This window comes from Schistocerca nitens, chromosome 11 (genome assembly GCF_023898315.1).
Source record: "Schistocerca nitens isolate TAMUIC-IGC-003100 chromosome 11, iqSchNite1.1, whole genome shotgun sequence".
Taxonomy (NCBI): Eukaryota; Metazoa; Arthropoda; class Insecta; order Orthoptera; family Acrididae; genus Schistocerca; species Schistocerca nitens.
Window position 1 is genome coordinate 88,533,779 of NC_064624.1, and position 25,029 is coordinate 88,558,807.

Genomic DNA, 25,029 nt, shown 5'->3' on the forward strand with positions numbered 1-25,029 from the left:
GCCAATGAAACGCAACCTTTGGCTCACCTTCCCCACAATATTGTCTATGTGGTCTTTCCAACTGAAGTTGTTCGTAATTTTAACACCCAGGTACTTAGTTGAATTGACAGCCTTGAGAATTGTACTATTTATCGAGTAGTCGAATTCCAACGGATTTCTTTTGGAGCTCATGTGGATCACCTCACACTTTTCGTTATTTAGCGTCAACTGCCACCTGCCACACCATACAGCAATCTTTTTTAAATCGCTTTGCAACTGATACTGGTCTTCGGATGACCTTACTAGACGGTACATTACAGCATCATCTGCGAACAACCTAAGAGAACTGCTCAGATTGTCACCCAGGTCATTTATATAGACCAGGAACAGCAGAGGTCCCAGGACGCTTCCCTGGGGAACACCTGATATCACTTCAGTTTTACTCGATGACTTGCCATCTATTACTACGAACTGCGACCTTCCTGACAGGAAATCACGAATCCAGTCGCACAACTGAGACGATACCCCATAGGCCCGCAGCTTGATTAGAAGTCGCGTGTGAGGAACGGTGTCAAAACCTTTCCGGAAATCTGGAAATACGGAATCAACTTGAGATCCCCTGTCGATAGCGGCCATTACTTCGTGCGAATAAAGAGCTAGCTGCGTTGCAAAAAAACGATGCTTTCTGAAACCATGCTGACTACGTTCAATAGATCGTTCCCTTCGAGGTGATTCATAATGTTTGAATACAGTATATACTCCGAAACTCTACTGCAAGCCGACGTCAATGATATAGGTCTGTAGTTCGATGGATTACTCCTACTACCCTTCTTAAACACTGGTGCGACCTGCGCAATTTTCCAATCTGTAGGTACAGATCTATCGGTGAGTGAGCGGTTGTATATGATTGCTAAGTAGGGAGCTATTGATCAGCTTAACCTGAAAGGAACCTAAGCGGTATACAATCTGGACCTGAAGACTTGCCCGTATCAAGCGATTTGAGTTGCTTCGCAACCCCTAACGTATCTGCTTCTAAGAAACTCATGCTAGCAGCTGTTCGTGTTTCAAATTCTGGAATATTCCATTCGTCTTCCCTGGTGAAGGAATTTCGGAAAACTGCGTTCAATAACTCCGCTTTAGCGGCACAGTCGTCGGTAACAGTACCATCGGCACTGCGCAGCGAAGGTATTGACTGCGTCTTGCCGCTTGTGTACTTTACATACGACCAGAGTTTCTTCGAATTTTCTACCAAATTTCAAAACAATGTTTCGTTGTGGAACCTATTAAAGGCATCTCGCATTGAAGTCCGTGCCATATTTCGCGCGTCTGTAAATTTTAGCCAATCTTCGGGATTTCGCGGTCTTCTGGACTTCGCATGCTTTTTCCGTTGCCTCTGCAACAGCGTTCGTACCTGTTTCGTGTACCATGGGGGATCAGTTCCATCTCTTAACAATTTATGAGGTATGAATCTCTCAATTGCTGTTGCTACTATATCTTTGAATTTGAGCCACATCTCGTCTACATTTGCATAGTCAGTTCGGAAGGAATGGAGATTGTCTCTTAGGAAGGCTTCTAGTGACACTTTATCCGCTTTTTTAAATAAAATTATTTTGCGTTTGTTTCTGGTGGATTTGGAAGAAACAGTACTGAGCCTAGCAACAACGACCTTGTGATCACTAATCCCTGAATCAGTCATGATGCTCTCTATCACCTCTGGATTGTTTGTGGCTAAGAGGTCAAGTGTGTTTTCGCAACCATTCACAATTCGCGTGGGTTCATGCACTAACTGCTCGAAATAATTTTCGGAGAAAGCATTTAGGACAATTTCGAAAGATGTTTTCTGCCTACCACCGGTTTTGAACAAGTATTTTTGCCAACATATCGAGGGGAGGTTGAAGTCCCCACCAACTATAACCTTATGAGTGGGGTATTTATTTGTTACGAGACTCAAATTTTCTCTGAACTGTTCAGCAACAATATCATCGGAGTCTGAGGGTCGGTAGAAGGAGCCAATTATTAACTTAGTTTGGCTGTTAAGTATAACCTCCACCCATACTAATTCGCACGGAGTATCTACTTCGACTTCACTACAAGATAAACCACTACTGACAGACACAAACACTCCACCACCATTTTAGGAGAGGATATGCATTAAAAGAACAAACAACTTTCATAGCCATGTTTTTATTGAATTTAAAATACGTTTTAATTCCCCTTAACTTTAAAGAATGGTTTATGTGCCGTCAGCCTGCCCCTTAGTGGGGAACTAATGTATCAGTAAAGAAGTGGACATTCTTGTATACAGGTGTTAATGGCGGCAGTTGTGGCCGAGCGGTTCTAGGCGCTTCAGTACTGAACCGCACGCTGCTACGGCAACCGGTTCGAATCCTGTCTCAGGCATGGATATGTGTTATGTCCTTAGGTTGATTAGGTTTAAGTAGTTCTAAGTTCTAGGGAACTGATGACCTTAGATGTTAAGTCCCATAGTGCTCAGACCTATTTGAAACATTTTTGAACAGGTGTTAATACTACATAGTTATCCAACACAGACTGCCGTGAACAATCGACTGACTACTGCGCTGCCATCTGTTGGCGACGCCAGGCAACAGCTGTGTGGCCCGCCGTTCGCCGTCCAGATAGAGCCGACAGCTGGCAGTCACGTTTATTTCGCATTTGGACGTCTTGTCGGAAAGTATTTGAAGTAGAGCTCAACTCAGCAACAGCGTATCTCTTGTTCATTAAGGACTTTTATATAAGGAAACGAAGATTTGCAGTACTTAGCACAACGATATGTAATACCCGTTCTCTTAGTTAGTGGCAAATACCACATAGTGTAAGGCTCTCATCACAGCACAACATCTTCAGCGGTACTCCGCAAGGATACCGCCCTTCGATTGTGCCATTTCAGCACTAATCGAAGCGCTAGGTTTCAGGTGCCAGCCAGCCAGCCAGCCAGCCAGCAGCAGCGGTCGTCCCGGCCAGCAGCCAGCCAGCCAGCCAGAAACCAGCCAGCCTTCCAGCAGCAGCAGCAGCAGCAGCAGCGGTCCGGCCAGCAGCAGCAGCCAGCCAACCCTCCAGCGGCAGCAGCGATCCAGCCAGCCGGCCCTCCAGCAGTAGCAGCAGCAGCAGCAGCGGCCCCGGCCCCGTCCACGGCAGCAGCAGCAGCAGCAGCAGCATAGTTCCTGCCACCCGTCGTCGAGTCAGCGCCAGCAGCGTGGGACTCTGGTCTTCCCGTCTTCGTCTTCCTCCGTCTTCGTCTTCCTCCGTCTTCGTCTTCTGTCGTCTTCGTCTGTCCCCAGTTTTTGTCCTTTCTTTTTCGTTCTGTGCATTTTTGTTTCTCCCTGTCCTCATGTCAGCCCCCACCACCACTACCACCACAGCCATCGTCTATACTTCCCCCTCCACCGCCACCACCACTATCACATGGCGTGCCCAGTTACACCCCCCTTCTTCCATCCCGTCTCTTCTCACTCTCCCTTCGCCCTCGCTCTTTGTCGCCCCCTCTCCCGCTTCATCCTGCCGCTCCTCTCCCTCTTATCCTTTACCCCCACTCCCCTAGCCGGTCACTGTAGCTCCGGCTAGGGTGGTGGCCCATCGGGCCAATGTCCATACCTAGCTCTCCCCATCACCTTCGCCGTCGCCACCGTCGCCGTCGCCTTCACCATCTCCGGCGCCGACTGCTGCGTCCACGCCGGGACCTGTCCCTTCCCAACACCTCCCTATAGCTCCCGTCCCTCATGTCACCACCCGCCCTTCTGACGCCATTAAACGCCCTAGTGGCACCACCACCTCCTCCGCTCCCATAAAGGCCCCGCCCCGTCCTCCTTCACTCCCCCCCCAGGGTGCCATGGATGTCTCCCCATCTGGCCCTGCTCCCTCCGCCTCCTCCTCCTCCTTCTCCTCCCCCCTCTTTATACAAATACCTCCTCTTCCGCCCCGATCCTTCCCTTCTCGAGGCCCAGAATCTCTCCCTCCTCCTCCACCAACACTTCCCTGGTGCCCCCATCTCTCTCCTCACTCCCCGACGGGATTCAGTTCTCATCTCCTCCCCCAGCCCAACCCTCCACACTGACATCCTCTCCTGCCTCCCCATCACCCGGTATGGCCCCAACGCCTCCCTCACCCCTGCTCCTTCTCCATCTCCTACCCGCCAACCCCAAACCCCTCGTCGCCCGCCGACCCTCACCGCTGTGATCACCCGGCTCAGTCCGTCGATCACGGAGGAGGAGGTGTTGGCGGAGCTCCAGACACATCCCACGCTGGAGGTGCGGGTGGTCTGCCGCATTTTCAACTCGGCCGCCCCACCCGCCTTATGCGGGTTTTCTCCAAGGACGCCCCCTCCATTGACCGTCTCCTGAAGGAGGGTGCCCTCCTCTTCAACCAGCGCTACAAGGTCGACCCCTCCCGTTCCCCTCCTCAATCCATGCACTGCCAGAGGTGTCTGCGCTATAACGCACACCCAACAACCGAGTGCCGCGAGGCCCCCACCTGCCCGCATTGTAGGCAAGCGCACTTCCTCCGGCAGTGCCCCAACCTTCAATCCCCTCCCTCCTGCAATACCTGCAATCTCCGCCATCCCACCTACTCCCAAAAGTGTAAAGCCTGACCCCCTCCGACCACTCCTGAACTCACCGTCCCTGTCCGTCGTCTGGACACCCCCACCCCTCCTGGCAATTCCCTTTGTCGCCCCCCCCCCACCGCTGAGGACATCTTCAGGTTCATCACCATCGTCCTTCAGAATGTCCATCCCTTTCAGCGCCCCCACACCCTCCAACAGATATCCCTCGCCGCCCGTTCCATTTTCCAACTCAAAATGTACGCCACCTACTCCCACAACCAGGCCCATTTCACCTTCTCCCGTCTTGACACCTTCATCTAAATCCCTGTCATGGCGCGACAGCAACATATCCTTTTCAACAATATCCGCTTCTTTCCCGCCAACAAGGACCTATTCCTGTACACCCTTGCCACCCATCGCGTGGATGCCTTCCTCCTCCATGAAACCTTCCTCCAACCCCACCACACCATCCACACTTCGCCCTATCTCCTCCACCGCTCCGATAATCCCTTCCCTATAGCGCGTGGCGGAGTTGCCATTCGTCACCACCGCCAGATCCCCGTTCGGCTCCAACCTCTCCTTCCCGACCCCACCGAACACCTGATCCTTAGTCTCTTCTTCCCCGGTCTTACCGTTACCTGCTCCACTATCTATGTCCGCCCCAACGCCCCTATTCCCTTCGACTTCATCTCCCACATCGACCGTACCTTCTCCTCCTACGTGATCGCCGCCGACCTCAACATCCATAGTCGTTCCGCTGCCCAGTTACGGCGGTGGCATCGGTTCCTCTCCTCCATTCAAGGCGACCTCATCCCCATCCCCCAGCACACCTGTCCCGAATCCAACTCCACTCCCGATGTTATCCTCTCCTCCCCCAACCTCCTTGGCCGCATAACAGTGGATGTCCTGGAGCCTATTGGTAGCGACCATCTCCCTGTCCTCCTCACCGTTTCAGGCGGTCGTCGCCCCCGATTCTCGTACTGACCCTCCCCCTAAGTACGTCCATGACTATTCCCGTGCCAACTGGAATGCCTACCGGGAGACCCTCTCCACCCAGGTCAATAGCCACCCTTTCACCTACCACCACCCCGACAATGTCACCCATGCCGCCTCCTTTCTCCAGCAGACCTTGTCTGAGGCCGTGGAGGCCCACGTCCCTACTGTCGCCATCCACGCCCACCGTCCTACCTTACCCCCACAGGCCGTCCTCCTCCTCCGTGAATCCCGCCGTCTCAACCATGCCTAGTTCCACACACATGACCCGGACACACTACGACGCCACCGGCAACTCCAGCGACACATTCATAATTTGCTCGCGGCTAAGAAACGCCGGGACTGGCGACAGACATGCACCCGTTTAAATGCTACCCTACCTATCAACTCGTCCAAGTTCTTACTGGAACTAAACCCTCCCCCTACTATCCTCTTCTCCATGATGATCACCCATTCCCTGACACCCTTAGTAAGGCCAATCACTTTGCCTCCTACCTCTCCGATGTATTTTCCATCCCCGATGATCCCCAGTTCGATTACTTCCTTTTCCCGGATATCCGCGATCGAACTGACACCTCTGTCCGTCCCCTCGCTCCTGGTTTCCAGTACTTGGACAACATTGCACACACGGAACTCAATGCCCCTATCACTACACAGGATCTCATTGCTACACTCCGCACAAAACGCAACACCGCTCCTGGTAACGATCATGTCACCTACCATCACCTTCGTCAAGCTCCTGTCTCTTTCCTCTCCACCCTGGCCAGGCTCTACAATGTAGTCCTGTCCACCGGTTACTACCCCGACCTGTGGAAAACCTCCCATATCCTCATGTTCCTTAAACCTGGCAAACCGCCGTCTGCCGTCTCCTCCTACCGTCCCATCAGCCGTACCTCAGTCTTCAGCAAGGTCCTGGAATCTATCCTCACCCGCCGCATGCACCAGCATCTCCGCCAGCACCGCCTCCTTCCCGTTACCAGTGTGGCTTTCGGCCGTCCTTCTCTTCCGACGATATTCTCCTCCACCTCTCTCATCTCCTTTCCGACCAGCTTAATTCCCATCGCTTCGCAATCTTCCTCTCCCTGGACCTCGAACGTGCCTATGACCGCATATGGCATTCCGGTCTCCTCTTCAAGCTCCAAACCTTCGCCCTTCCCATTAACCCTCGACCGTCGCCTCTCCTGCACTCCCCACCTCCGGACAATCCAAGCCAAGGCACGCTCCCGACTCGGTCTCCTCAAACTCCTCTAAGGCTGTACATGGGGTCTGGACCCCTCCACCATCCTCCACACCTATAAATCCCTCATCCGCCCTATCCTTTGTTACGCCCATCCGGCTTGGATCTCCGCCCCCCCCTACCTTTTATAAATCCCTCCAAATCCTTGAACGCCATGCTCTCCACCTCGCCTATCGCATCCGTCTCCCCTCCCCCACGCGGATCCAGTACGATCTCATCCCCTTTCCCCACCTCCTCCTTTTTCTTGAAAGGATACGGATCCTGTACACATCCCATAAACTAGATCCTCCTCACCCGCTAGTCTCCCCGATCCTCTCCCATCCCCGCCCGCTGCCGCGGCTCTAATCCCACATCCCACCTGGTCTCCATCTCTCCACCCTCCATACTCTCTCGCAAGGTGGCTTCCGCCAGCTCCCTCTCCCTGATGATGCCCTCCTCCCCTCCATCTACCCCTCCTACCAACTTTGATCCTCCCACCCTCCTCCTGTGTTTGCTCCTCTGGGCACCCTCCCTCCCTTCTCTCCCTCTTCCCTCCCTCTCCCATTTCTCCCCACTCCTCCCTCAGTCTTCCCCTCCCCTGTCCCTCTCCTCCTGCCCCCATATCCTCAGCCATTGGCATCCTTGTTCTCCCCTCTCCCCCACCTCACCCTTGTTCCCCTCTTCGCAGGTCCGCGGACTCGCACATGCTAAGTGGACATTCGCGCGCCGAAGATCACCGCCATCAGTGTCTCGTATGTGCCGTCGTGTTTAGTGTTCAGTGTTCACCGTCACACTCCATCGTTCACCAGTGCCATCGTAATCTTCAGTGTGTGTGCGTCGTATCAACAGTTTGCAGTGTGGATTATCGTCGAGTGTGAACGGCTCCGTGTTTGTCTCTATGTGTCTACTGTTTTATTGCCCACCGTTCTGTAACTTCTGTGTATTCTTCCTGTTTTTTCATTGTGTATTCCAAGGCTGAATAGCAGCGTAGAATGCTGCTGACAGCCTGCCTGTTGTACAGGTTTTAAAATGACAATAAAGTAATAAAAAAAATAAAGGAAAAAATCACAGCACAAGACATTAAACTTATCCTCCGGTCCAAACGCAACACGGCCCCTGGTCACGACTGTGTCACCTACCCCCAGCTTCGAGAAAGCCCCTATTCCTTCCTGACTGTCCTCGCCCATCTCTATAATGTCATCCTCTCTACTGGCTTCTACCCTGACCTGTGGAAGACCTCCCGTGTTCTCTTATTCCTCAAATCCAACAAACCCCTATAGTGGTTAATAAAAAAAAAGAAAAAGAGAAGGAAAGAAAAAGAAAAGGTTGAAAATGTGGGAAGAAATGGTGAATAAAAAAGGGGTTTTATAATCGTAAATGACCGTGAAAAAGGGAAAGAATGAAAAGCAAATCGGGCTTTGTATTATAGAAAAGCTATTGTTGGGGTGGTCCTTGTGGCGTTTTTGAGCAAAAGTTAAACCAATTTCCAATACAAAAATTATTGAAAAAGAGCAGAGAATAACAAAATGTAACTGACAGGGGGAAATGGCGTAGCTTAGAGTTAATTCTTTACCATGTTAACATGTCTTCTTGTTTCGTGCGGCGTCCAGGTCTTCAAAAATCTCCACTTCATTTCTGCCTGCAAAGTCTGCTCCGAAATCTTGCAATAAGTTTCATTGTCCAGGAATTTCTAATGTATACAAAACCGTCTTGATATTAAATGCAATTTATTTTACGTTGCTTCCCTCCTCCTAATGTCATAACAACTTCCACAATATGTCTACACATTAAAATCAGATCAAGACTAGCTATTAAGTTTTTTACGTCAGCATCAGATCACGTCTGCCTTAAGCTTCCGCTCTCGAGAGACAATAAAAAAACGAATAGGAAACAAAAAAAAGGGTTACAATTTTAGTATTTTCTCTGCCGTCGAGCGCTCATACCGCTGCGATGGGATATTTTTTTATCTGAGGGAACGAGTGTAGCGCGGCGAAATTCAAAGTCCCGCTACATCGCCCCCTCGACTGTCACGCTAAAACATTTAGCGTGGCAGGCTAGCAAACCTAAAAGTCAATACATGTATATTTTCATTGGAAAGGCTACGTGCATCCATAGGGGATTATCTTTGTTAATACTTGGTTTCTAAATCTATATACTACATACAATTTTTACAGTTTTGATCCTTTTTACACAATTAATATATATTTACATACAGTTTGTTTGAACAAGCTGCTCGTCAGCGCAGTTAATGTTGTGCGCTTCCAGCGTTGGTTTCCCAATGCATCTCTGGCAGCACGTAGTCTTTGCGCATGAGCTATAGCATCACTGAATTTCGCATGCGGCAGTTTCAAAATCGCTGTGTTATGACAATCTTGCACAGTATTCACTTTCACATAGTGTTCATTACAAGTTGTTATTCCAGCATAATTGGCGTGTTAAGTTCATTGAGCGTGTGCGTGACCTGAAGCAAAGTTCATGTCTTCTGTTACGACAAAACACTCCAGGTCCTTGTGCGTTTTCATGACTATTGTTCCCGGGGCATTTGTTGTTTTTAGCCTCCACATCGCCTACGACAGGTGCTGAGTTTATTGTCTCCAAAGCATCTGAAGGCCGGCCAGGAACAACGGCGTCGATGTTGGCAAAGGTAGGTGTTTCACCACGTTGTTTACACTTGCCAACAAACGTTCATTTGCAGTGTGAAAAATCCTCATTATCGTAGAAGTAAATTGCAGTTTATATCGGTTTACAAACAGTTATTTGGTTTATGCAACGTAAGTTTCACAAATAACATAAAATTCGTCGTTTATAACGTTCACAGTTTGCAACACTTTTTGCCATATTTACATTTTAACGAAGTTCACTGTGTCCCAGCATGTTTACATAGTTAATTATGAAAGCTTACATTTCGTGGTCACATTTCAAAATATGTTGACAATATGCAAAGTTTTAACACATATACAAATACATATAAATTTACAAGAATATGCATGTGAAATATTTACACATTAAAAAAATTATACTAAGTCCCATTGGCTTTCTTTCATTGGGGTATTAATTTTTTTAAATTCAGGTTTGGGCGTGCCAAGGGATATCTTAAGCACAGGCTTTCCTTCATTTATTATTTATCTCTTTCTTTTGATTCCATATCTTGGCTAGTGGTTGACCACGCTTGTAATGCCATACTCAATTTTCGTGTCTTTTAATTCATACCTGAAAGTTTACTGTCACGCAATATATTCTTACATTCCATAAACAAACAATACCCAGCTGCAGGAGGTGGTAGGATAATGGAGAAAGAAAGAAAGATAGAGTGGAAGAAACTATTCACTACCTAAAAACTACCAAATCCTACAGCTAATACATAAAAAAAGAGAACATAATACATTATAACGTTTGCATCACCTTCAAGGGGTGTGTGAAAGGAGGTGCTTACAATTTACCATATCATGGGTAAATGTAAGTGTCCTTACGTCAAGTCTGTGTAGTGTAACATCATGACAGATTCTCTGTTTGTGTTGTGATTGCTTTTATGACTTAGTGTATTATACCTTAACAAATCCTTGCATGAGTGAATCGCATATCTGCTCAGTACTTCCTCAATATCTCCACTTCTTGTGGATACCGCCTATACAAATGGAAAATGTATCTCAGAGATTGTCTCTCTCATAGTGTGTATTATATAATGACATATCAAATTTCCTCTCAAGAGTTCAACCATAAACTTTCTTCTACTTTAATGAAGGTTAAACATTATGTATGTTGTGTGTATATATATATATATATATATATATATATATATATATATATATATGTGTGTGTGTGTGTGTGTGTGTGTGTGTGTGTGTGTGTGTGTGTGTGTGTGTGTGTGTGTGTGTGTGTGTGTGTGTGTCTGTGTGTGTGTGTGTGTCTGTGTGTGTGTGTGTGTGTGTGTATGTATATGTATGTATGTATGTATCATTTCTTTCTATAAAACATAAATAAAGAACATTGTTTTATAATTGACAGTAAAATGTCTCTTTCTCAGTGTCCGTTGCTCGACATCGGCTGCACAGGTGGTCACTGCTCCTTTGCACTTACCTTGCATTACCTGAAAAGTCAAATGTTGTCTTCAAAGTAGATGTAATTTTGTCATCTGTTCGCTAAGTGGAGGTGTTGTACGAGTCGCAAAAACGGCCTTAATAATTCTCCTATCTTTTGCTTCCTCAGGGTTTTCTGTCGTGTGTAAGTATAATAAAGGCTAACATGGCACTAAATTTCACTTTCGTAAAAAAAAAAATTTATACAAATGTATTCACATGAGGGCTGTGTAAAAACTATATTTCAACTTAAGTTCCTTAAAATATCATTCTCCTGTTTTAACACGAACTATAAATGTTTTCTTCCACACAGTGGCTTAACAAAACTTAACGAAAGGTTACCAAGTTACACTTCTGCAATAAATTAAAGCTAATATGTTTCCAAGCTACATTCTTATTACACTTATTTCCATCATTATGTTCACTCTGCTTTTCTTGCATTCGTTCATTTTCAAGGGCACTGAAAATAGATTCACATTTAGTGTCTTGTACTCACATGTTTTCTTTCAAACTGAAATTCTTATGTAATCTAAAAGATGTAGACTGTTTACTCACTTCTCTATGTAGCACAATATTACCAAAACATTCTCACTCATTCCTTGCTCACATATTCATCATAATATATATATATCCTTATACATTAAACATATTCCTCATCAAACATTAATATATCACATACGTGGGGCCATTTGGCACTTCCATTCTCATAAAACTCCAATAATATTTTCCTCAAATAATCTCTTGTCTCCATCAACTACTTCACAGTAACTTACCTTCTTATATTAACTTAAATATTAACTCATTCATACTGATCATTCATTCTTACGTCCTCATTCATTCTGCTACATACCTACATCATTACTGATCTCAACATCTATTATCTCCTGTCATTAGACTGCCTTGAAATAACTAATTGTTGATTCACCTTATAATTTACAATTAACAACAAATGTAACCTGCGTAGACCTCATTCCTATATGAATATCTTTTCTCATTCAGTAAGTGTACTCACCTGGGTTTACATTCTCTTCATAACTATGTGTACAAGTGTAACTGCAGTATATAATTTCCGTAAATTAACGTTTGTGTTCTTAGGCTGTTTAACTTAATGTTCGTGTATCCAATACAAATATTTATGATCTCATTTTCACAGCAACTTACTCATGTTCAACTTAGTTATCATTATATTATGTTGTTTTAGTGCACAAAGGGTTTCAAATGTCTGTGGGGATGCAGCCCCCTCGGCTTGTGAGATAACGGGTATTCTAGGGAGTAACAACCTGGGTGAGATATGCTTGCTATTCTGAGAGGACCTGAATATAATAGCTGCCATTTTCTGTTCAGTTGTTTTAACTTTGTAGACTTGGGACGTGAACGCAAACGTACAAGGTCATCAACCTGATAGGTTTCTTAATTCCTGATCTGCTGTCGTTTTGTCATCGTACCTGAGGAAACAAACCGTCTCAGCCGTTGCGCTCTTACAACACCTCACGACCGAAGCACGAGCCCTTAGCTCGGTCGTCGACTGTTTTCCGTCATCTGCTGTGTTTGGCCGGGTTCATTGACCACCTCCACTATGTTTACATTCCGTCTGGTTGACGCCCACGCGTCAGCTGATGGCGCGCCGCAATTGTTGTTGCTATTTCGTGGCGGGGAGTGCATGACTGTACTGGGGAACGGCGGCGGATTCCATGGAGGGCTATGATTTGTCATGCGTGAATTTTGTGTGTTCCACATATTCTGTCGGTGATTGTTAGGATTGTTATTGTTTTGGTGGTAATTATGTCTGTTATATGGCATGTTCCTGTCAAAGTAGCGCGTGTTGTACCGGGTATTCTCACGTCTCCTATTGTTGTTGTTGTTGTACTGTCTGTGATTTTCATTTTGCTTGTAGTTACCATTTTGATATGGGTGATAATTATTGTTGTTATTATTATTCCACGAATTTCTGCGGCTGTTCCTACCGTCATACACGTTTCCATTTGAATATGTTTCGCGCGCAGGCATCATATTGTGTCGCGGCGCGGACGGATGGTTCCACCAACCACCGTCCCTACGGTTACTTTGGGGTGGGTGCTGGTTTTGTTTACTAATATGCGTAAAATTTGAATGGCGTGAATCGCCTCTGTAAACTACGTCCATTTGATCTAAGAAGTTTAAGAAAGTCTTTACGTCATTCTCCGGTACTCCTATTAATCTGTCTCGGTATGGAGAGGGTAAGTGGCTCTTTAAAGTGTCAATTATAGCTGGCAAGTCGGCTGGTTTGGACCAGTACAGTGTCTTGTCTAGGTACCTCTCAAAGTATTGTCTTAATGTCTCTTTTTTAGGGTCATAGGTCTCGGCGTGGCACACTTCTCTCCTTAGACTCTGTTGCTCATTCTCGGACCAGAATTCGTCCAAGAAGGCTTGTTCGAACTGTTCAAACGTAAGGCACCGCCGTTTCATAGCGGCACCCCACTTAGCTGCTCGTCCTCTCACGAGATTGGTGACGTATCTGATCTTATCAACTTCTGACCAACTACGTGGAAAAACACCGTCAAATGATCTAATTAAACACAATAGGGTGGACTTTGTGCTTGTCCTCACTGGAAAATGTTTGGAAATACCCATGCCTTACAAACGTGTCATCGGCCATGTCGGTTGGCATAACTGTATTGATGTGCTTTGTGTCACTCACTGCCTACTCTAGGTGTTGTACCGTAATATTGCTCGTTTGGTGGAAAAGAAAGCGGCACATTGTAATTTTGATTGGAAATAGGTGATTCCACAATAGGTGTTCTGTCTGTGTCATTAGCCATGGTTTTAGCTGTTCTGTCGTTCCCTGATGATGCGTTTGCACCAATCGCCAAACACGGCACAACATTGTCTCGTAATTTTGTCACATCGTCTTCTATGTGTTTTGTCTCGTCTTTAACATGTGTCTTTGTTTTTGAAAGTATGTCCTGTGTAATTGTTTCACGTTTTTTGTCCAGATAGTCGTCACACAATTTACATTCGTGTACAATTCTTTCGGCCATGTTGGTGTCGTTGTTTAGTGACGCGAGGATCGTTCGATCTTCTAATTTTTCTATCTTTTCTTTGAGGTGGGTTTGTTCAAGAACTACCATTGTGAGTTGTTGGGTAATATTTCCCACTTCTTCAGTCAGCTTTTCTTGGGTAGAGCTAGCTGAAGTGTGGGCCTGAGCTAACTCTTCCACACGGGTGTTCACTTCCTGCTGCACATTAACTATTTGAGTTAACTGATTCTCACAGCGGGCGATATTGTTTTTGTTTCATGTGTGAATGTAACCAAAGTTTCTTCCTGTTTAGTGACTCGGCCGGACAATGCCTCAAATCGCTGGCTGAGCTGTTGAGTGGTGTTATTTAATTCTGTCATCTGTTTTGTTGTTCGTTTAAAATTTTCGGTCATAGTACGGTTTAATACGTCAAACTTTTCGTCGCATTTATCTAGCCTTTGTTTAAAGTCCTGACCAAGTGCGTCCAGTTTTGCGTCAATTTTCTGACTAACGTCTCGTTTCATGTCTGCAAATAACTCTAATAGTCGGTCCAGTTTGTCAGTTTCCTGCGTCCGATTTGTGTCACATTGCTGAATTTGTCTTATAGTCGGTTCTGACATTGATGTTAACAATGGCGCTGACGGTCTAGTCTCGCGTCCATTCCACATTTCGTCACTTAAAGTCGCCATCTGTGTATTATCACAAATGTTGCGAGTTTGAGGCAAAATCATTGCATTGATCTGTGAACTGGTCCATGGAGGGCAACGCGGATTTTCTTGTTGGTTGAACGATGAATCTACTTCACTTAACTCATCTGTCGAAACTATCTCTACCTTACCGCATTCCACTGTAATAGGATGTATAATCGTAAGTCAAAAGATTTGACTCAAATTTAGGTTGAAATATTTTCTCGTTAATGTAAATGATTGCTCTATTGCAAACAATGGTTGAGAAAGATGCAGTAGGGCGGACAAAATTTTTCGTAACAAATGACTGTTTGGCGGTCAAATTCACGATCTTCATATGCTACAACAATACTATAATTACCACAAACTACAATAGAGATACATAATTTTGAAAAGTCTAGAAGAAAACTACAGGATGTGTGGAAAGGGAAAAATGGATTCTGCAGTTGGCTATTGAATGCCTGAATGAAACATAATTGTGTGACTCACCATTAAATTTTCTGTCCTGCAGCGGCTGGTCAATTACTTCTGCGTAAATCGTATTCGTCAAAATATGGATTTTCTTAATACATCTCCATCGGATAATCACCAAAAGGTCTCAAAATAAGTTTTTCATCAATATATGCCATGCAAAGAAAAACAGATTGAATTAGTTACAAAAATTCTTTACAATAGTGTTGCATGATCATTTGCTTAGGTACAATAAAGTTGGTGTTTTAGTTACCCTTTAAAGTTCAGGATTTTTGGATATTCTCTGTTGGGAAAAAATACAAATTAAAGTTAAAAATTTGCTCAAAAACGACACATCCGAAAATTGCGTCCTGTCGCGGGAGCCAGTAGTAGTGGTTAATAAAAAAAAAAAAAAAAAAAAAAAGAAAATGAGAAGAAAAGAAGAAGAAAAGGTTGAAAATGTGGGAAGAAATGGTGAATAAAAAAGGGGTTTTATAATCGTAAATGACCGTGAAAAAGGGAAATCGGACTTTGTATTATAGAAAAGCTATTGTTGGGGTGGTCCTTGTGGCGTTTTTGAGCAAAAGTTAAACCAATTTCCAATACAAAAAATATTGAAAAAGAGCAGAGAATAACAAAATGTAACTGACAGGGGGAAATGGCGTAGCTTAGAGTTAATTCTTCACCATGTTAACATGTCTTTTTGTTTCGTGCGGCTTCCAGGTCTTCAAAAATCTCCACTTCATTTCTGCCTGCAAAGTCTGCTCCGATATCTTGCAATAAGTTTCATTGTCCAGGAATTTCTAATGTATACAAAACCGTCTTGATATTAAATGCAATTTATTTTACGTTGCTTCCCTCCTCCTAATGTCATAACAACTTCCACAATATGTCTACACATTAAAATCAGATCAAGACTAGCTATTAAGTTTTTTACGTCAGCATCAGATCACGTCTGCCTTAAGCTTCCGCTCTCGAGAGACAATAAAAAAACGAATAGAAAACAAAAAAAAGAGTTACAATTTTAGTATTTTCTCTGCCGTCGAGTGCTCATACCGCTGTGACGGCATATTTTTTTATCTGAGGGAACGAGTGTAGCGTGGCGAAATTCAAAGTCCCGCTACACCCCCTTCTGCCGCCTCTTCCTATCGTCCCATCAGCCTCACCTCCATCTTCAGTAAGGTCTTTGAATCCATCCCCTCCCACCATATCCATCAGTACCTTACTCAACACCACCTCCCCCCCCCTTACCCAGTGTGGCTTCTGACCCTCCTTCTCTGCTGAGGACCAACTCCTAAACCTCGTTCACCTTCTGTCCCTCCAGCTCAACTCCCGTCGCTCCGCCATTTTTGTTTCCCTTGACCTCCAAAATGCCTATGACCGTGTATGGCATCCCGGTCTCCTCTTTAAACTCCAACCCGACGCCCTGCCTATCAATTTTGTCCGTCTGGTCGCTTCCTTCCTCTCGCACCGTCCTTCCTATGTCACCCTCCGCAACACCAACTCCCGTATCTTTTATCCCACGGCTGGCGTCCCCCAGGGCTCTGTCCTCTCCCCTCTCCTTTATCTCTTGTATACAGCTGATATGCCCAAGCGACCCCCACCAGTCCACCTTCTCCAGTATGCTGATGACACCGCCTTCCTGGCTCTCTATCCTACCCTTCAACGGTCTCAACGTACCCTCCAAACCCACCTTAACCAGTTCACCACTTGGTGTAACCAGTGGATCCTCCATCTCAACCCCTGCAAACCCAGGCAATAATCATAGGCCGCACCACTCGCTCCTTTCGCCTCCATGTTTTCTACCTCACCCTTTATGGTCGTCCCATCCAGCTCACCCCAACCTTAGATAGCTTGGCCTCACCTTCAACCGACACCTCACCTGGACCCCTCATCTCCAGACCGTCCAGCAGAAAGCCCATTCCCACCTCCGCCTTCTGAAACTCCTGTCTTGCCAGACATGGGGATTGCATCCTTCTACCATCCTCCACACCTACAATCCCTCATGCATCCTATCCTCTGTTATGCCAGCGTTGCCTGGATCTCCGCCCCCACTCGCTTTTACAAGGCCCTCCAAATCCTTGAACGCCATGCACTCCACCTTGCCTTCCGTATCCACCTTCCTTCCCCCACATGGCTCCTGTATGAACTGATCCCGTTCCCCCACCTCCTCCTGTTCCTCCAACATCTCCGCATCCCTTACATTGCCTGCAGGCTTTATACCCCACCCTCTGGTTTCCTCCTTCCTCTCCACCCCCCGCCCATTGCCGCGCCTCTATCACTGTATCCCGCCCTCTCTCCACCTCCACACCCTCCATCTCCTTCATCAGGGCAATTTCCAGCGCCTCCCCCTCCCAGATGACGAACTTCGCCATGACATCTACCCTTCCTTCCAACTATAACCTGCCCTTGTTCCTCCCCCACCCTCCCCAGGGCCCCATTTTTCCTCTCCCCTCCTTTTCCCAGAGCGGATTTCCCTCCTTCCCCCCCTCTTCCCTGAGACCCTGCACCCCATACTTGCCTCTTTCCTTCCCACATCCCTCCCTACCTGGCCCTCTCCAGCACGCCCCCTGCCCATCTCCCCCCTCTCTTCCCCGCCCTCCCTACCTCCCTTCTTCCGGTCTCCCTCATCTCCTTGCGCCTGACAGATCCTCTGTTTTGATCATCGTCAGTGTGCCACATCAGTGTTGTGTTTAGTGCTGCTTCTCCTGTGTGTCAAGAGGCGTGATTTTAATTGTGTACTGCCTTGAGGTTCGCCGGCAGTGTTTGTTATGTGCTACGCCATCTGTCGATACTTTATGCCCCAATCATACTGTGCCTTGTGTTCTTTTAATTGTCCCAGTGTGTGGCTTCTTGTGTGCGCTACTTTTAAACAGTTTTTTATCTCCATTTTACAGTCACCCCGTTGTTAGTCTATTGCCTTCCATGATGTTTCACCTTTTTTATATCTACGTTCACCATATTCTCTCCTTTGTTATTTTTAAATGTCTTCTATTTGTTTGTTCTATGTCTTTCGGCTGAAGAGCAGCGCATATGCTGTTGCTAGCCCGCCCCGATGGGGAATTGAAGTAAAATAAAGGGAAAAAAAAACAAAAAGTCTTAATACGATACTCGATTTTACAGCGATTACAGCTTTTGTTAATTTTTGAGGGAGGCACATCCAAATGTAATCTGTGCCTCTTAACGTTTGGTCAAAATTGGTAGTGTGTGCTTGCTGCTGTTACTTGAAGCTGGTCACAGTACCAGCACAGCAAGGCCATTTAGGGTAGTGTTACAAGGCCAGATGAGTCAGTCATCCAGACTGTTGTCCCAGCAACTACTGAAAGGACTGCTGCCCCTCTCCAGGAACCACACGTTTGTGTGGCCGCTCAACAGATACCCCTCCATTGTGGTTGCACCTACAGTATGGCTATCTGTATCACAAAGGCAAGCAAGCCTCCCTACCAACGGCAAGGTCCATGGTTCAGGGGGGAGGGAGCACCTTTTGCGTTCGATAGTATTCTGCGCATTTTCTGATAAAAATTATTTTTATTCTATGAAGTAAAAAGAGGCGTGTGTGAAATACTTAATTAATTTACTTTTAGTTAATGATAAGGAGTGATACCTCTAGTTAATCCATGTATTAATAGTTGAATGTGATATTTAAGTAATAAAAACAATCAATCTCACGCTCATATTGAAACATAAATGATAAAGAATAATTGGGATACATTCATTGAAGCAATTACACTTCTTAATCACAAAATGCTAATTTGTTCGAATTATGGTAAGAGACATAATTAGATTGAAATATTAATTCAGTTATTGAATTATTACAAATATATGGCCTGCCAGGGTTGCCGAGTGGTTCTAGGTGTTACAGTTTGGAACCGCGCGACCACTACTGTCGCGGGTTCGAATCCTGCCTTGAGCATGGATGTGTGTGATGCCCTTAGGTTAGTTAGGTTTAAGTAGTTCTAACAAGGGAACCTCCCCATCGCACCCCCCCCCCCTCTCCCCCTCAGATTTAGTTATAAGTGGGCACAGTGGATAGGCCTTGAAAAACTGAATACAGATCAGTCGAGAAACCAGGAAGAAGTTGTGTGGAACTACGAAAAAATGAGCAAAATATACAAACTGAGTAATCCATTCGAAAGATAGAGAATAGTGGGAGCTCAGCAGCACCGTGGTCCCGTGGTTAGCGTGAGCAGCTACAGGACGAGAGGTCCTTGGCTCAAGTCTTCCCTCGTGTGAAAAGTTTAATTTTTTATTTTCAGTGTATGTGACAAACTCTTATGTTTGCATCACTTTTTTGGGAGTGATTATCACATCCACAAGAAAACCTAAATCGGGCAAGGTAGAAGAATCTTTTTACCCATTCGCCAAGTGTACAAGTTAGGTGGGTGGACAACATATTCCTGTCATGTGACGCACATGCCGTCACCAGTGTCGTATAGAATATATCAGATGTGTTTTCCTGTGGAGGAATCGGTTGACCTATGACCTTGCGATCAAATGTTTTGGTTTCCCATTGGAGAGGCACATCCTTTCGTCTACTAATCGCACGGTTTTGCGGTGCGGTCGCAAAATACAGACGCTAAACTTATTACAGTGAACAGAGACGTCAATGAACGAGCGGACAGATCATAACTTTGCGAAAATAAAGAAAGTTGACTTTTCACTCGAGGGAAGACTTGAACCAGGGACCTCACGTCCCCCAGCTGCTCACGCTAACCTCGGGATCACAGCACTCCTGAGCTCACCTTTTCCTTGACGTTGCCTATCTTGCTCATGGTCTACTCAGTTTGTATATTTTGCTTATTTTTTTCATAGTTCCACAAAACTTCTTCCTGTTTTCTCGATTGATCTGTGTTGAGTTTTTCAAGGCCTATCCACTGTGCCAACTTATAACTAAATCTGAGGGGGGTGCGATGGGGAGGTTCCCTTGTAAGTTCCAGGGGACTGATGACCTCAGACGTTAAGTCCCATAGTGCTTTGAACCACTTGAACCATTTTAAACAAATATATGAATTTACTTAAGCTTATTTATATCCATTACAATCTGCACTACCCGAAGCATAAATTTCAATAATTCCATAATCGTATCCATCCATATGCATAAACTACAGTAGTTACAGCTTTAGTATACTACCCGCTGAAGAATTCTGTCGTCTGTATGATATACGTGACTATAAGAAAACTCCCTTAGGAAGAAGTCTTCTTTTTTAGTTACATCAACAGCTAATCTTTAAAAGTAAATTCCTCTGGGAAGAGCATCTAATGAAGCCATGTTGGTGTTCTCCAGAGACCAAGTTTTTACCAACCGAATAAGCGGAAATAGCAACATTAATAACCTCCATCTCTTTCATTGTTTTCTATTGCAGATAATATTTTATCTTACTCTAAATATGTTTTATATGTGTCGCATCTCAGATTCTTAAGAACATCATTGGCACAGTACCTTGACAAGTATGTGTAAAAGATGGCAAGTATTCCTGAACAGACTGAATTTGATCCTCACTGAAATCCATTATACTGTCAAAGTTTGGCCATGGTGGGGGTACTTTGTAACAGCTGAGGAGAGCTCCGCCTACCATCCTCCAAGGAAGCCATGGGACTGAAGATGGTTATATAAATATAACCGAAACCGGTCACCTACGTTATTGAGACATAAGTGTTGTGATCAAGACTGAACTGTAGTTAAAATATAATATTTTACTGATCACTGTTCCAAAAATATTCACCAAAATTGTACTTTATTATCTGATCTGGATGTTCTTTATCGATCTAGTTGTATGTGACACATTTTAATATGGGAACGGAATGTTAAACTAAAAAGGGGGTTGTCTGTCATTACAAAGGAGACTGTAAGCAATTGACAGTTGAGAAGGCGAAGCAGAGGATGGTGTAGCCCACCTGTTAATTGAATTTTTGTCACTAAGAACACAGAGTAATCAGTGGACAACGTGAACTGATTCACAAAGAAATTTGAAGTGCTGATTTGTATACTAGCTGCTGAGTGTTTGAAAATGCACACGTACATCATGCAGTGCATTAGGAAGGGATAGTGCAAGACAATTTGTGCTCCTTATAAACTCGTAAGTGTGTGATGATATTGAAAATCAAATACTACAAAAAATAATACAATCTGGCGAGTATCTATAATAGTTCTTTTGGACACTTATTAAATTCATTTGCTCACATAAAAAATTAATGTTGCTACTTTCAGTTATATAAAAAAATTTACAATTTTCTTCAAATAGTTGGTTCTGAATAGTAATTACATTGTTACTAAAGTGTTATTGTTCTTTCTGGTGAAGTTTTCCAAGTTATCTATGATGTCAATTTAGTGATTTAATCCTTCTGTGCATTACCTATATTTTGTGCACATTTACATACCCTGGGTCCAATGGACCTGTTATGTCTAATTCGAGAATTTAAATGGAAAAAGTATTTTGGGGATATTAACATACAGAAATATTTTGTTTTAAAGTTTATCAGTATAATATAAGACAGCTGAGATCATTTTTAACATTTTCACTGAAACATAAGCCACCAGCATTATCACAAACTGTTCTCACATCAGTGGCCTTGATATTCATGAAGAACAAATCAACAAGCAAACAAGGATGACAATAATTTTACAATTGTTACGCACCACACTGCTACGGTCCTGGCACAGGTTTTCTGCATTTATAGAACACTGTCTTTATTTTTTTCCCCTTCAAAGCAGGGCACAATGAACGCTGTATCTTCTGACAACTCACTGTGCTGTTGTTACTACTGCTGTTTTGTGTTTAAGGAACATTAATGAACATTTCCATATCGACGTATATGGATTTCTATAGAAGGGGATTAGGCAATTTTCTGGTCATAAACTGTTGGACCATCTTGACTGAGAGGTCTTTGGTGAAGTCTCCTCTTGTGCAAAATCCCTTTCTGATACATGGGGTGTTGTGTTTTGTAAAGAATAAAGTCATTTAGACTGTATACATCTCTTATGTTGCAACAGAGAGCCATTGGCCACCGTTCAGTTTGTCTTTTGGTTGTATAATCACACATTAGTTGATACACAACATCCACTCCATGCTTCGTTCGGTTATTAAATTTCACAATCTCAGGCTTCAGGTTTGGATACTGTTCTTCTATTGATTTAGTATGATGTATGGAGCGTAAGAGGGCTACACATGTGTTTTTCTTTGATGAAAAACTATTCATCTTCATTTCTTTTGTAATTGCCAATGGCCTTGAATTTACTGCTCTGCACCAATTGTGCTTCTTCATCTCTTTTGGAATTTGTCTTTTATTCATCCTCATTGTTCCCACAACAATCAGGTTTTTACACAACAGATGCTCTGCCAATGGTACACTTGTGAAATAATTATCTACAGTATCATTTCTGGCTGTACCAGCAATAGCAATGTTGGCTGCAAGGGTCTTCACTGTGGAAAAGCCCAAATTTTTCTGGTGTAGCTCACCTGGTTCTCTTCCAGTGTATACATTCCTGTCAACGGCATAACCAGTTTACCTTCGGACATTCAGAATATTTTCATTCTACACTTTCCAGGCTTGTTTGTCATATGCTGCACAAATTCACAATGGCTCCTAAATGGAACTAGCTGTTCATCCATCGTAACATTACTTTTAGGTGTCATTATTTTCTTGCACTATCTGGTAAATATTTTCCATGCATAGGATACAGCAGCTATTTTATTGGTTTGTCACCTAGGCTGTTTGTTCATTTGTCATCAAATATAATTAATCTTATTATTGCCTCAAACCATCCCACAGACATTGTAGCTCTATACAGTGGATTGCAGTACCTTCTCAGAAAAGTTCCCTGATTGGAACATCCCAAACCTTATCTGCTCCATTATGAAGTAAAATTACCCACAAGGCGAACATTTCGTCTCTAGCTACATCATTCTAGGTTTATATTTCTTGGTACACAAACTCATCCATCTTCCTTCTAGGTTTGTGCATATCTCAATTCCATCCTCAATGGCTAGAGGAATAAATAAATTCCACCCATCTTTGGAGTTGTAAGTGATTATTCCCCTTGCTGGTCCTGTAATAAATTTCACCAAATTGTGTGAAGGCATTTTATTTGGCACTGGGGGTACTTACTCCATTTCATACCATTTGGAGCAATATGTTTGTTAGCATTTTCACTGCTTATTTTTCAGAGACATTATTACCTACATCATTGTCACCATCAGTTTCATCACTAACATCATCATCGCCACCACCACTACTTTGTTCTTCACTCAGAGATCTGCATGCCACTGCCTTACGAACAATTTCCTGGTTTTCATGTGAAGCATTACTTACATCTGAAAGGAAATCATCATCTTCAGCTACCCATTGACTAACAGATTCAGAATCTCGGCTTGATAAGCATATGCTATCTTCTTTCTGCTCATTTTTTTAGATGTAGATTCTGTCATTATATCTGAAAAAAATAAGGTAAAGAAATAATGTCTCTTCTTTGGTCAACTGTAGGACTGTAATTCCTGTTCATTTTATTGTTTGTTGTTACAAATGATACTTACCTTTCTACTGAGTTTGTAACGAATATCAGACACTCCACTGTTGTTGCAGCAAACTCCCACAACATTACTATGTTTCTTCTCATACTTGTAATAATCCACTACAATATTTCGCTGTGTTAGCAACATAGCAGTATGCTATCTGTTGCAAGTCATAACAATACACTTTCTGCAGTGACAACAATGTCTAGGTGTACCAATAATGCATTCTTTGAATTTCAACAAAATGTAATCGATTACAACCCAGTCTAATTTGATAACGCTACAACATAAACCATAGGTTTCCAAGGACCCAGGTCATGTAAGTGTGTGGTATAGAGACGAAAATGTAAGTAACACTTAAAACTAATGACACAGATTTAATGTGTTACTGAATACTGCAAGAGAGCGTACCACAATTTTAAGCCTTTGATATAGTAATTAAAAATAAAAACTGCCTGCAGGTCGGTTGCACCCAGGTTACACATACCAGAGTCAAATGGTTTATAGTTAATGGGAACTTCCTTCTATCAAATTTTGTGGTTACACTTTTACCAACAAGTAACTGCATACTCGGGCCAGTATTCACCACAACAGGATATGAAAGTGTAAGAGTATGTGTCGTTTCTATTAGAGCAAAACTAATGACACTTCTTGACTTTACAGTATGCAGTCTTCGGGAACCTTGATCCCCTCCATGTACTAAAGAAAGCCATTCAATTCCACGAAATGTCTTTCCTGTTCATAATGGGCATAAGTTGTTACATTGGCTGCAATAGCTCGTTCTAAGTTTCTGTTTTCCACGCACTTACATTGAACATGAAGGTGACGAGAGGTACTCCAGACAGGCAGAATCAATGGTACAGTTGCTGGTTTAAGGCGAGGGTTCAGAAGAGGCACAGAATATTTCTGCCCTGTGGATCTGTCGAAGTATTCACCACGTCTCAGAATGAGGAATGAGGTCCTCAGTGAAATGGAGCTCGCAGAGCTTGAAATAATGACAAAAATATTTTTAATAGCTACATATGATAATGCCCAAAGGATAGGTTGCCACTAATACTAACGCAGTGTCGGTGACTTTCAGAACAAATCGATCAATACCGACTCGGAATTTTGAGTTATAAAGCTGCATAAGTAAATTACAGTCTGCTAGTGATTCAGTACTGTATACAGTGAACTTGCTCTGCCATACATTGGCATCAGGTGAACTGAAATTACGTTGTTCCTGAACAACTGGACATCATGCTAACACGAATACATGGCAAGTTGGTCATGCTCTCTATATTAAATCACACGCACTGTGTCACAATCTAATTGACTTGTAAGATGCTGAGTTTACCTTCTAATTCTGTGTCACCTGGAAATTTTCACGACGTATTGCAGTCAGCTATTCATTCTGTTGGAACTCTGCTCATTTAAGAGAGGAAAACACCGCTACTCGTGGCCCATTTTCATAATTTCCTCTGCAACGAAGCACACAACACATATATCAGCTGTGTAAATAAAACAAAGTACGTAATGAATACGACTCATTCGAGGGTTGGATTCCCTCGCTTCTTCATCGAAGA